Here is a 12364-nt window from a genome sequence, read left to right as displayed (position 1 = left end):
TACAGCTCCATTTTGGCTAAAACAACTCAATTGTAAGTCAGCAATAATGACAAAAGAAGAAGGCTGGAATGTCTGTTGTGAAGAGACTTGCCTCCCAGTCATGCGCAGTGACCGGTCATCAAAGCGCGAGGACACAGTTTGATTTCACGACGTTTTGCTTGTAGCACGCGGTGTTGCTCTCCTTGCTTGGTGGAGGCTCCTCTGTGTTTGTTTGCGGAAATTACCTCCTTCTCGGCTCTCTCTCCGCCACGCTCATAATTCGACACCTACGGGGATCCGCTTGACACGCTCTACATCAAACTGTTTGAATTAAAGCGGGCACGCGGCAAAGGAAGAGAGTGGAAGCGGCACCGCGGGAGGCAAGAAAGAAAGACCAAAAAATAAAAGCCCGCCGGCGACTTCACACCAACAAAGGGAAAGCGTAATGAAATATTTGCTTTGGATTGCAACACAGCGACATCAACGGAAAGTATTACCTCCTCCGGGCATGGAGCAAACCAGGACAAATCTTATGCTCACGTTAGTTACTGAGTTACTTAGTAACTCGGTTGCTTTCAAGGTTGTTTTGTCAGCTGGTAATATGAGTTAGTTAGCTAGCTGGCTAGCTACATGGTTGTTGGTTGGTTGATTGGTCGGTCAGTTGCATCCTGTCAAGTTGGACACTTTCGGTGTAATTTGTACAGGTGGAAGCACCTTTTCAAATATGCACGCCGTACATCGGCTGATTTCCGTTCAAGTGACAGCAGCCATTCGAAAATAATGTGGAATGTATGCGATAATATACAGATCTAACTTTCGTAAGATTCGGTCAGTTTGTTGGTCATTGAGTTAATGAGTTAGTTAGTTAGTTGGTATCTTGGGCGGTTGGTTGGTTGGTTGGTCGTTTTTTAGTGAGTAATGTTGGAATTAGATGGATGTCGTTTGGCTGACTTAATTTCTTGATTAGTCAGTTTATTGGTCATTGAGTTAATGAGTTGGTTAGCTGGTATTATGGGTGGTTGGTCGGTGGGTTTTTAGTAAGTCATGTTGGAATTAGATGGATGTTGCTTGGTTGACTTAATTTGTTGGTTGGTCAGTTTGTTGATCATTGAGTTAGTAAGGTGTGCTGGCGGTTGGTTGGTTATTTAGTGACTCGGTGAGATGGTTAGTTGCTTTGTTGAGTTGATTGGTGTGTTGATTGGTTGAGTAGTCAATGTGTTGGTCATTGAGTTAAGGAGTTGTTGGTTGATTGGTTGGTTGACTTAATTTGTTGGTTTGTTTGTTGGTTAGTGAGTCAGTTTGTTGTTCATTTGGTTAGTGAATTGGATAGTAGGTGTGCTCGGCAGTTGATTGGTTATTTAGTGAGTTGGTGTGTTGAGGTAATTGGTGCGTTGCTTGGTTTGTAGGTCATTAAGCTAGTGAGTTTGTATGTTGGCGCTTGGTTTCTTATTTTGTGAGTTGGTTGGCAGGTCAATTGGTTAATTGTTTTTTAGTGAGGTGACTTGTTTGCTTTGTCGGTTGTTTAGTTAGTAGGTTGATCAGTGTGAAGTTTATCAGTTGGTTGGTGAATTGGTTGGTTGGTTGGTGGATCGCTTGTTTCTTATGGTTTGTTAGTTGATGGGGTCAATTTTGTCTGATGGTTAGTTAGTTAGTTGACTGGTGGGTTTGTCAAAAATCATCAGGTAAATCGGGCAAGTTTTGCTGATATTAAAAGAGCTAATGTCTGACAATCGTGGTAGGCCAGCCGATTATTCGGTCGGACCCAAAAGGCATCATCATATTTCTCCAGCTCCTCACCTCAACGCAATAACAATGACTTGTTCCTTTGTCAGTACAGGCTGTGCGCTCATCATCGTTATTAGCATCAACATCATCCAGCCACACTCATGACTCACCGTGACTCACTACAACAAGTGTGGTCAGGGGACACGCGTGTGGGCGCTCCGAAGCACCTTAACATTTCTTCTGTGCTAACACTGCAACCAATCACACTGTCAACACCTAACACCAAACTGATTATTAACACAAGTCCAAAACAAATCAATTCAAACACAGGTGCCGCAGAGTGACACGCGTGATGGGCGCCTATGTTGCCATGACAACAATGGCCTAACACACTCACAATGAACCACAAAATCCCAAGGCGTCTACACCGCCACCCCCCCCAACCCCCCGGACCCTCACTGAACCACCGATGCGTTTACCCTTCAGCTCCTTGTGACCACGTCCTCCATTGTTACTGTGGCAACCGGGGTGCCAAATAAAAAAAATAAAAAAATTTAAAAAAAACACACACACCTGATTATGGTCAGTCTACCGGACGCTTTCAATCTGCCATCATTTGTAAATGCCTGCCAGGCTTTTTTTAATGGGCTGACTTGAGTGAGGCGGCACGGTGGTCGACTGGTTAGCACGTCCGCCTCACAGTTCAGAGGTCGTGGGTTCGATCCCGGCTCCGGCCTCCCTGTGTGGAGTTTGCATGTTCTCCCCGTGCCTGCGTGGGTTTTCTCCGGGCACTCCGGTTTCCTCCCACATTCCAAAAACATGCATGGTAAGTTGATTGGATACTCTAAATTGCCCCTAGGTGTGATTGTGAGTGCGGATGTTTGTCTCTGTGTGCCCTGCGATTGGCTGGCAACCAGTTCAGGGTGTCTCCCGCCTACTGCCCAAAGACAGCTGGGATAGGCTCCAGCACGCCCCGCGACCCTTGTGAGGAGAAGCGGTACAGATAATGGATGGATGGATGGATGGATGACTTGAGTGAGTGATGCAGCTGTACATCCTCCCAGCTTACCTGTTACTTGATGATTTGTCCACTCAGCTGGCGAAATGGCCTTAATACAAGCTATTAGAGCTGTACGAGTTATTAGATCATAATTTCTGCTGCATTTAATCATAGCTCACTATTGTGTCAGCTGACCTTTTTTTCTTTACAGGCAACATTTCAGGTGGTCGGAAACATAACCACTCGTCTGTTTGAATTAGAATGAGAGAAGCTAGCTGTATTAAAAAAAGTCAGTTACTGATGTTGTGTTTTACATGCTGTGCTTTGCATTCTGAATGTAAAAGGGTTAGTTTAGGAGTTTTCATTATAGTTAGCTTTTAATTCATTTTGACTTTTGTATTTTGAATTCATTTTTACAGCAGGTTAGTTTTAAATTTTTCAAAAAAGCTTGTCTTTCGTTTGGTTTACATTTAGTTTGTAATATGGAGTATTTTGTCGCTGTCCTGTGAAAAACACTTATATCCAATTTTGGATTTTTTTCTTTTTTAATTTTCATGTCAATGCGATGTCTGTAACGCGGAAACACCATTCACATAAAAATAAGAAAATTGAAAAAAATCGACATAAATGTTTTTCGCAGGACAGCCACGATTTGTTGAGTGCAAGATAAAAAAAAAAAAGGTCACTAAATATTATGTAATAAAGTAGGTATATTGTAATGTAATGTGAAAAAATAATGAAATATGAATGGCAATTGCAATATCAAAGGGTTTCAAATAAGTCACAATTTAATTATTTTTCAAAATGGTTCAGCCCTCTATTGTGTGGTGTAGTCTTATAGTCTGCTTGTTTGAAGTCTGTGTTGCCTGACTGGTTTCCATCGCGGCATCGCTTGTTAATACTGTCGTGGGAAGCGCGGCAGGTTGTAAAAGAAGGAAATAGCTCCCTTCCTCAGATGTCCCGCGATCCAGCCGGAACCTTTGATTTCTCCCCCGCGCATACGCATGCACACAAATTTTCACAAATGAAATGAGAACGGAAAGCAGGCGAGACATGTTTAGGAATGCTCAATGTTGGTTAGGGGGTGACATCATGGTGGCAGGAGCACTACCAGATCGACTAAAATAAAATACAATATAAGTTTAAAATTTAAAAAATGCAAATATCTTCTGAAAAGACATATAATAATAATAATAATAATATATTTCATGCCTGCGCAGCCACAGTGGGACGTCATTATTTCTAATGTGATTTTCCATTTTGATAAGAATGTGTTCAGTCTGAATAGTTATCATTTGACATGATTTTCCACTTTGCTGTCAGCAGGAGTGTCAAAATGTGAGTTGCTTTTTTACTTTTATTTCACGTTTTCCTTTTATACTTGTTTCAAGATTTTTTATTTTTTTCTGCCTGTAACTTGTCCCGCGGGAGTTAAGTCAAGCTTCTTTTTGGCAACGTAACACTTTAATTGCGACGTTCAACCATTGGCACGAGAAATTATTTTTGGCAAATGCGTTGGAAAAATAGCTGCCGCTCTTCATTTTCTTTTTCTTCTTCCTTGTTGTCACTCAATTGAATGCATGTTGGTGAAAGGAGTGGAGGATAAGTGAAATCAAAATTCCGAGCATAGCAGCTAACGGAATGCCTGAGCTGCCCTTCGAAGTTTCGTAGGCGGGAATTCCTGCACAGTGAATGCATCACGAGATAAAGGAGCAAGAATGGGGGAAAAATTGTGTATATGAAATACACACAAAGGATGTTAAAGCATTTGAGCACATGAACTTCTCAGGTGACATCAAGCAAATTTGCATTTAATTCATACAAACACAACCTGACCTTATGGTAAATCAAAAATGCCGAACAACATTGAACAAATACAGTGGGTAAAGAAAGTATTCAGACCCCTTGAAATGTTTCACTTTGTGTCATTGCAGATGGGGTCCTGAGTGTCCATTAATGAGAAATAAAGTTAACTTTTTTGATTTTGGCAAATGCAATGACACAAAGTGAAAAATTTTAAGGGATCTTTCCGTACCCACTGTAAGTAATGTTTAATAGAAATGAATTTAAAATGAAAAATGACATATACATTTTACATTTTATGTTTACTTTATTTATTCATATTTATAATATTTTCATTTATTCATAAAAAAAAAATCATAGTCATGGATCTTTTTTGTGGCCTCCATTGAGACGTCTGTCAAACATTCTTCTTCTCACATGCGTTGCACATTCCGCGCTGCTATCACACCTGTAATTATCACAGTTTGGAATCCTCCCATCTGTGTCCTCGGGGAACAGCAACAGCTAATACTTTTCAAGTCCGCCCAGCTGACGTGTGTGCTGAGAGCTCTTCTTAATACAATACAATACAACACAATACAATACAATACCATTTATATAGCGCATGTCATAACAGCTAGAGCTGTAACAAAGCACTTTACATACAAACAATAAAAAGGCCATAATACAACAAGTGGAATCAATAAATTGACATAAAACACTATATACAATACAATACAAGAGCTGAAAATTTCAGGTCTGCTCAAAAGCCAGAGAATAGAAATGCGTATTATGCTCAGCTACACTAGTGCACAAAACAAGCAGTCATACCGTAGTGATGTTTTTCAACAGAGCTGGGCATCGGCCCTCGGTTCCCGATTGCCGTCCTGCATATTCAATCGACCCACGTGGTGCCGGCCCGTCCTTAGCCGGCGACAGCCAATCGGCGTCAATTACGTAATCTTTAGGTCACACGCAGGTGCCGCACGAGCAGACACGCCGCCAAATAAAGAAAAAATATCAAACAAAAGCAAACGACACACACACACACACACACACACACACACAGCGTTGTCATCAGTGAAATAAAAATAATATAGGGCACATTTCATTGTGTGGGACCGCAAGGTACACCACACCCTTTTATTTTTAATTGTTTCCTTACTCGACCGCGTGTCAGGAGTGCGGCACCTGCATGTGACGCAATATCGGAAAAGTCCGTTCTTGACGCAGGTTGGCTGACTCTGACTGACTGGGACGACGTGGGTCGATTGAATATGCAGGACGGAAACCGGGAGGCCCATGTCCAGCTCTGTTTTTCAATATAGCCTGTACTGTACATCTGGAAAGTATTCACAGCGCTTCACTTTGTATTGTACTTAATAAAACACACAGTAATAGCATGATTTCATCAAAGGTAAACAAACAGTTTGCGCATCATGATAATTCAATGGGCATTGCGCTGCTCCTTCGGTTGTGCACATCTCGGCCACTAGGGGGCAGTACAGTACATAGCGATTACTACAGTAGATTTGATGATAAAACACAAAAGGCTGTCACAACTAATATTAGCTGTTTTTCACAAAGGATAAAGAACATATCCGTGTGAGTATTATTGTATGCTCTTCCTGCATATGTTGTTACCACTTGTGTTCATATATGAATTGTTTAAAGATTTATCATTACTGCAATATCAATGCTAGTTCCGTTAGCCTGTCTAAGTTGTTTCCCATTATGTGTTGAAATTAAGATATTGGCTTGAGGTTAAATACAGAACATGTAAAGTGTGAAGGTCTAATTTCATACGGGTTGTATTCCCTCATGTTGGCTGTCTCGTGAGGCGCCCGACAAAATTCAACACAGGACAATGACAGGTTTTCTGTACACATTAAGACAAAAATATTTTTTAAGGGTCTTTAAAAATGTAGTTGGTTGTGGCTCAGGTTGGAACACTTTACACTTAAAGACATTTCTAAGATAGCTGAGCCCACTTTTCTATATGAGGACCCCTGGTTGTCTCGCTAGGTGCCCGACGAAGCGTAAATTAAACAATAGGGATTCAACACAAAACAATAGCAGGTTATTTACTATACACACTAATGGCAAACATGTTTTTTAACAATCTAATGAAGCTTTTATTTGGTCGTGGCTCAAACTGGAACGCTTTATCCCACAAACATTCCCAGGTAAAGACATTTCCAAGCTAGCTAGCCTCTTGTCTTGAGGACCCCTGGTCGTTTAGCAAAGGGCCTAACTAAATTAGTTATGGCTTTAACACAGCGGATTCCTTCCCAGGTAAGGAAACTTCTGGCATGCCTGCTGCTGGGGAACATACATATTGCTGGGAAGAATGTGACCTCATTCCTTTAGCTGATTAGCCACCTGAAGTTGTTGTTAAGAAGCTCCTTCGTGTACGTGCTGGCTCAAAGTCAGACTTTCTGTAAAAATTACGCTAGCTTGTAGTCACATGCAACCCTCGAGTTTAACGTGGCCAATTATGATAAATGTGGAAATGGAGGGTGGGGTCTGTCCAAGACGTTTCAACATTATTTTATCTAGCAGGGTAGTGAATCTTGAAAAGGCATATTTAATTTGTCGACAATTCCTCCTGCCCGTTGAGAACTAAAAGTGGGTTAAGTGGCCAAAAAGTGCCATATAAATCTGAGGCAGTAATATTATTACTATTATTATTATTTATATTTTCTCTCTGATGTATAGTGACAGGCATAACAATTCAGTGCTCTTCCACGAGATGGCAAAGGGTACTGTTAACCTTTTGTCATTCACACGATAGAATGATAGTTTTGTGTTCAACTAATCAGGCCCAGATTTCACGCTAATTCCATTTGTGAGTAAATTGAAACAAGATCAACATCATTTCAATATGAATACTCTGTGTGACGTTTTTGTTTAGTGCGCTGCGACATTTTCCTGATGTAAAATAGGCCAGGAGATGCGGCATTAGATGGGTGAGCACCATCCAACAAACATCAGAGGTCAAGCGATGAAATATTAATCATGGCGAGCAACGTCAGCCCTCCTTCGGTAACAGTGAATAATTCAAACTTTCCGACGAATGCCCTTTTAGCTCTATGGATGTGTTGGCGGCATGTTCTCCCCCCCCCCCTGCCTGCGTGGGTCTTCTCCGGGTACTCCGGTTTCCTCCCACATTCCAAAAATATGCACGGTAGGTCGATTGGACACTCTAAATTGCCCCTAGGTGTGATTGTGAGTGCGGATGTTTGTGTCTGTGTGCCCTGCGATTGGCTGGCAACTAATTCCGGGTGTCCCCCGCCTACTGCCCGAAGACTGCTGGGATAGGCTCCAGCACTCTTGTGAGGGTAAGCGGTATAGATAATGGATGGATGGATGTTTTGGCGTGGTGGATGAGCGAGACAATGGGGCAAATTTAACCTAATGAAGGAACAAAGGCCTGCGCTGGTGCATGTGTGCAACTGGCCCTCGCCGCATTCCATCCCTTTGTAGATGTGGACAAAAGGAAAAGCAAGGAATGCATTTGGTTCTCATTCAGATCTGGTTCACACAGCAAATCAGTTTTGTTGGATAAAAAAAAGTGTCATGGTGGTTACGAAAAGAGTATACTTTGTGTTATATAGTGTGAGAAGACAACAGTTAGGGAATATAAGAACAGTATAAATTGTGTTTTGGAATTTAAGAAAAGCATACTTTTTATGAGAAGAGTAACCATTGTGTTATGAGTGTAATAAGCAGCGCTGGGCATTTTCCTAAAAAATCTCGGACCATTTATCACCTTCCTACAGCCGGGGTTCTGTTCCACCGTCTGTTTATCCGCCATTTTGTCTGGCTGGAAAAAAATAGTAATTGCCTATAGGCCGGTCCACCTATTATTTTAAACGGGCCTCCGTTAGCGTTTCCGACCACCAACTGCGACAAACTGCCACTAGCAGAGGTTTAAGAAGTGTATACATTATCTTACGTAACTAATGAATTTTTTTAAGAACAGGAGACGCGTTGTGGAGTTTCAGCAAAGTATACATTTTGTTGTGGAGTTAAAGAATAATATATGTTGTGTGTGAAGAGTATACATAGTGTTACGGCTTGTAAGAAGTGAATGGGCAAAAACGAGTTTGTAAATCCGGATCATTGAATTTTCCAACAATTCCGAAAGTTCTCTTCCCAGTGCAAGATTAACTAGGACAATTCGGCCATTAGAAGTGAAAGCAAACTTGTCTTGATTTCGGATGAATAATATCCCCCTTCATCTCTTCATGAATCCCATTTTTGTCGCGTTATTGATTTCCCATTGTTTCTTCCCTGTCATCATCAGCATGACAGACGAGCCTTTTAACACACTCTTCTTAGGTTTCGCTTCTTAGGTTTCGTCATTCCATCTATTTGTCTGCCCCAGACAATTTGTCTGTCCAGTGTGTGCCGACTGATGAGCGGGACTTTTATTTATTTATTTATTTATTTTAAATTGCATTTATATTTATTCAACCTGCCACGAATGACAATGCCGCCGCCCACGGAGCCCCTGTGAGTCACATAGTCCCATAATGCACTTCTCCACAACAGACGGATGGGATGACTCATCCCAGAGGCCTCAGAGAGAGAAAGAGACTGATTGAAAATGTAAACTACTTCTTATTGTTATTGATGCTCAGAGGTTGCCAAAGTACTCGCGCTCTGTACTTAAGTGGAAGTACAGATACTTGTCTGAAAAAAATGCTCCAAAACTGATAAAGCTTGACCAGCCTGACATGCTTTTATAACGTCCATGAGGGTGTCCTTTCATTTGCCCTGCCCCAGTTTTTTTATTTTTTTATTTTTTAATATAACTTGTGGTGTTTGCAAGAAGCAGTCTTGTATTTCTATTACTTTATTTCATAGTTAACACAAAGACATAATATGGCATTCATATCCCTAACCTACATTTTTCATCTTTTATTCATGAATCCTTTGACAAAATGCCAAACGGGGGTGTGGGGGTGTCTCTGTGGGGGTGCGGAGGGGTCTGTATACATGTTTTTATTTTTGTCGAATGCATTTGATTGTGCATCAAGTACAAGCGGATTTTCACTATTTGCGAGCCGACCCGGCCCCAACCCTCCACAAATAGCGGGGATCCACCGTACTCTAGTAGAACGTACAATTAGCTATATTGAGATAAAGTAAAATAAACAATTGTCACAAAAATAAATCCTCAAGTACATCTACCGCAAAGGTCTACTTCAGTGCAATACGAAAGTATTTGTTCTTTCTTACTTCCCACCGCTGGGAGATCGAGAGACTTATTCACAAAGCAAACGACTTCATCTTATTATCGGTGCTAAAACTTTTTCTTATTTCTCGAGGAGCTGCCGAGTTGGTTTTCCAATTGTGAGCGCGTGCGCACGTACAGCTCAGGGAAATGCGGTGGAAATCTCATTATGGGGATCATGTTGGCTCGGGGGCATACGAGGCGTCTTCTCCTGCATGGCAATCAGGCTCGTTCCCAGTTTGGAAATGTGGAGTTGCTATTTTTTTTTTTTTGGGGTGGGGGTGGCAGGGCAGGCTTTCGCTATCTGACTGTTTTAACGAGCAAAGAGTTTAAGAGTTTAAACCCTAACCTCGCGCTGCCTGCGGTGAGCTTCATTTGCATCTGCTGCACATGCTGGAGGCCTGAAGCGCCTTATAAAAGTGCGTGTGAATATGCGGCAGTGTGTGTTTGAACACAGAGATGCGCGTCAATAGGAGGGGCAGTTGCATGCGGCGACATTCTTTCATTGGCACGGCCTGATTCTCAGAGTATGAGAAAAGTACGCTGTACGGTGGGTTATGCCGTTTAAACTGGCGCGAGTACACATGAAACCTACGTGGTGTTCAAGCACCTCCCCTTTTAACCTGGATGAAAAATGGAACCTTTTTGCACAGCCCATTTTTTCGTTCATTCATCAATATTTAAAACAAATTAGAATTACAGTTGTTTTATATTTTTTCAATTGAGTTGTACGGGTTATAGGTAAACTAATAGTGGCTGGGGAAAAGGTGTAAAATCATTTATTTTGTTTTCATTTTTGTATAAAGTAAACCCTCCTCGATCGCAGTGGTTAGATTCCAGACCAGCCCTGCAATAAGAGAAATCCTCACTAAAGAAGAACTCGATTTTAAATACTCCTTATTGCATTTAATCACACTAATAATACAAGTACATTTAATCATATGATATACTGAGAGAGAGAGAGAGAGCAAGAGCACACACAAAAATATTGCAGTGTACCGATCCTTCTGTTAACAGCAAACAAATCCCTTTTTTTTCCAAACTAACAAACTTAACATTAGCTGTATACATAAAAAATGATGTACATTCACAAAATGAACCTTCAGTTGTCTCTTTCTGTAGGCATAAAAAGCAGGATTAAAGACAATTCAACATTCAATAATCTTCAGCAGAAAAACTAGGCTGGGCTGAAGTACTTCCTGTTTTCATTCTTCTTCATTAGTCAGATATACAGAGTGCCAAACAAAATAGCATTCAAGTAGGAGGCAGAATAAAATAGGACCGTAAACTGCACCACAAAAATTCTGCAAAATTGTGAGACCATTTTCCTTCCATTGCTGCTGTGTTGACTGGAGCAGCAGCTTTTTGTCAACAACTGACTTAGGACTCAAATTATGATTTCATTTTGGAGTGATGACTACTACCGGCTACGTTAGCTTCTCGCTCAGGTCATTAGCCTGTCAAAGCGCTTGGTTTCCGTTCGGTCCTTAGATCAATTTCCTGGCTCTCGGGTCATTTGGATGAGTCACTTCGAAAGGCAAGGAGTCAACCTAAGATGATGATCACTCATGAGGGAGGAAGACGAGGAAGTTGCTGGGAGGTCTTACGTGTCCACCCCGCATGTGATCTGATAGATGGAAGCAAGAGTCACACAGAGTTGAAAGTTGAAAAGTGGGTCGGAGCGGGTGGTCCTCGTGTTCTTGTCGTCCTACCTCTGATTTTTCAGCCAGACAGGGTTAGGATTCATGTACACTCTTAGTCCATTAATAAGACAATCCTGTGCACTTGTGGAGTGACAGCCTTTTATACTAGTAAGATTTTCTGCGCTACGAGCGCCACTTTTGGCCTACTATTATGCAATTAAGGCAATTAAGCCTGAATAGTAAACTACTTTGCTGCAGGGGTAACATTGCTAGTCGCAGTGGAAGGAACACAAGAATTCTTGAAATGTAACAGCAGAGACGGGGGGTTCCGTCTGTGTGATGGACTGGTCCGTCTATCCGTCACTGACGGACGCCCGTTTTGCTGACGGTTGACGAATGACGGGTAAAATTTTTAAATTGACGCACGAAGCATAGTCGGAAGTCCCTTCATTTAATTCGTCATTCATCTGTAGTCCGTCATTCGTCTATTTTTCGCGGCGGGGCTACAATGGCCGCGGCGAGGAACAATAGTGAGTTGTAGTTGCCTGGGGGAAAGATTTGAGTGATGGACCAGGGACCTGTGAACAGTTTCCATGGCGCAGTGAGTCACGCTTTTATGTTAAAATAATCGTCTATTGTCTATTTTTGCGATGAGGCTTCATTTGGCCGTGGCCATTGTCATTTTGACATTTTTCTCGTTAAAAATGTTTTCTTTATGTCAAATAGTATAATTTATTTTCTCTCAATTAATGAAGATTAATTTAATAAATTAATTAATCACACTTTTCTACTTAAGATCTGTGTTTGTAAACAGATATTGCAACTTTTTTTTGCAACCTTGACTTCTTCCCTATTTAACTTTCCTTTACCTCCCTGTGTGAACTCTAATACACCTTGGAGAATATTCTCATTTAAAACTCTCCATGCTTAAATCCTATCTTTGTGCTTTTTTTTTTTTTTAACGCTGTGGGAATGAACAGGCAGTTAATGAAA

Source organism: Filicampus tigris, chromosome 15 (assembly GCF_054856515.1).
Source record: "Filicampus tigris isolate MCC_2025a chromosome 15, RoL_Ftig_1.0, whole genome shotgun sequence".
Lineage (NCBI taxonomy): Eukaryota > Metazoa > Chordata > Actinopteri > Syngnathiformes > Syngnathidae > Filicampus > Filicampus tigris.
Note: the sequence above shows the minus strand (reverse complement) of the source record.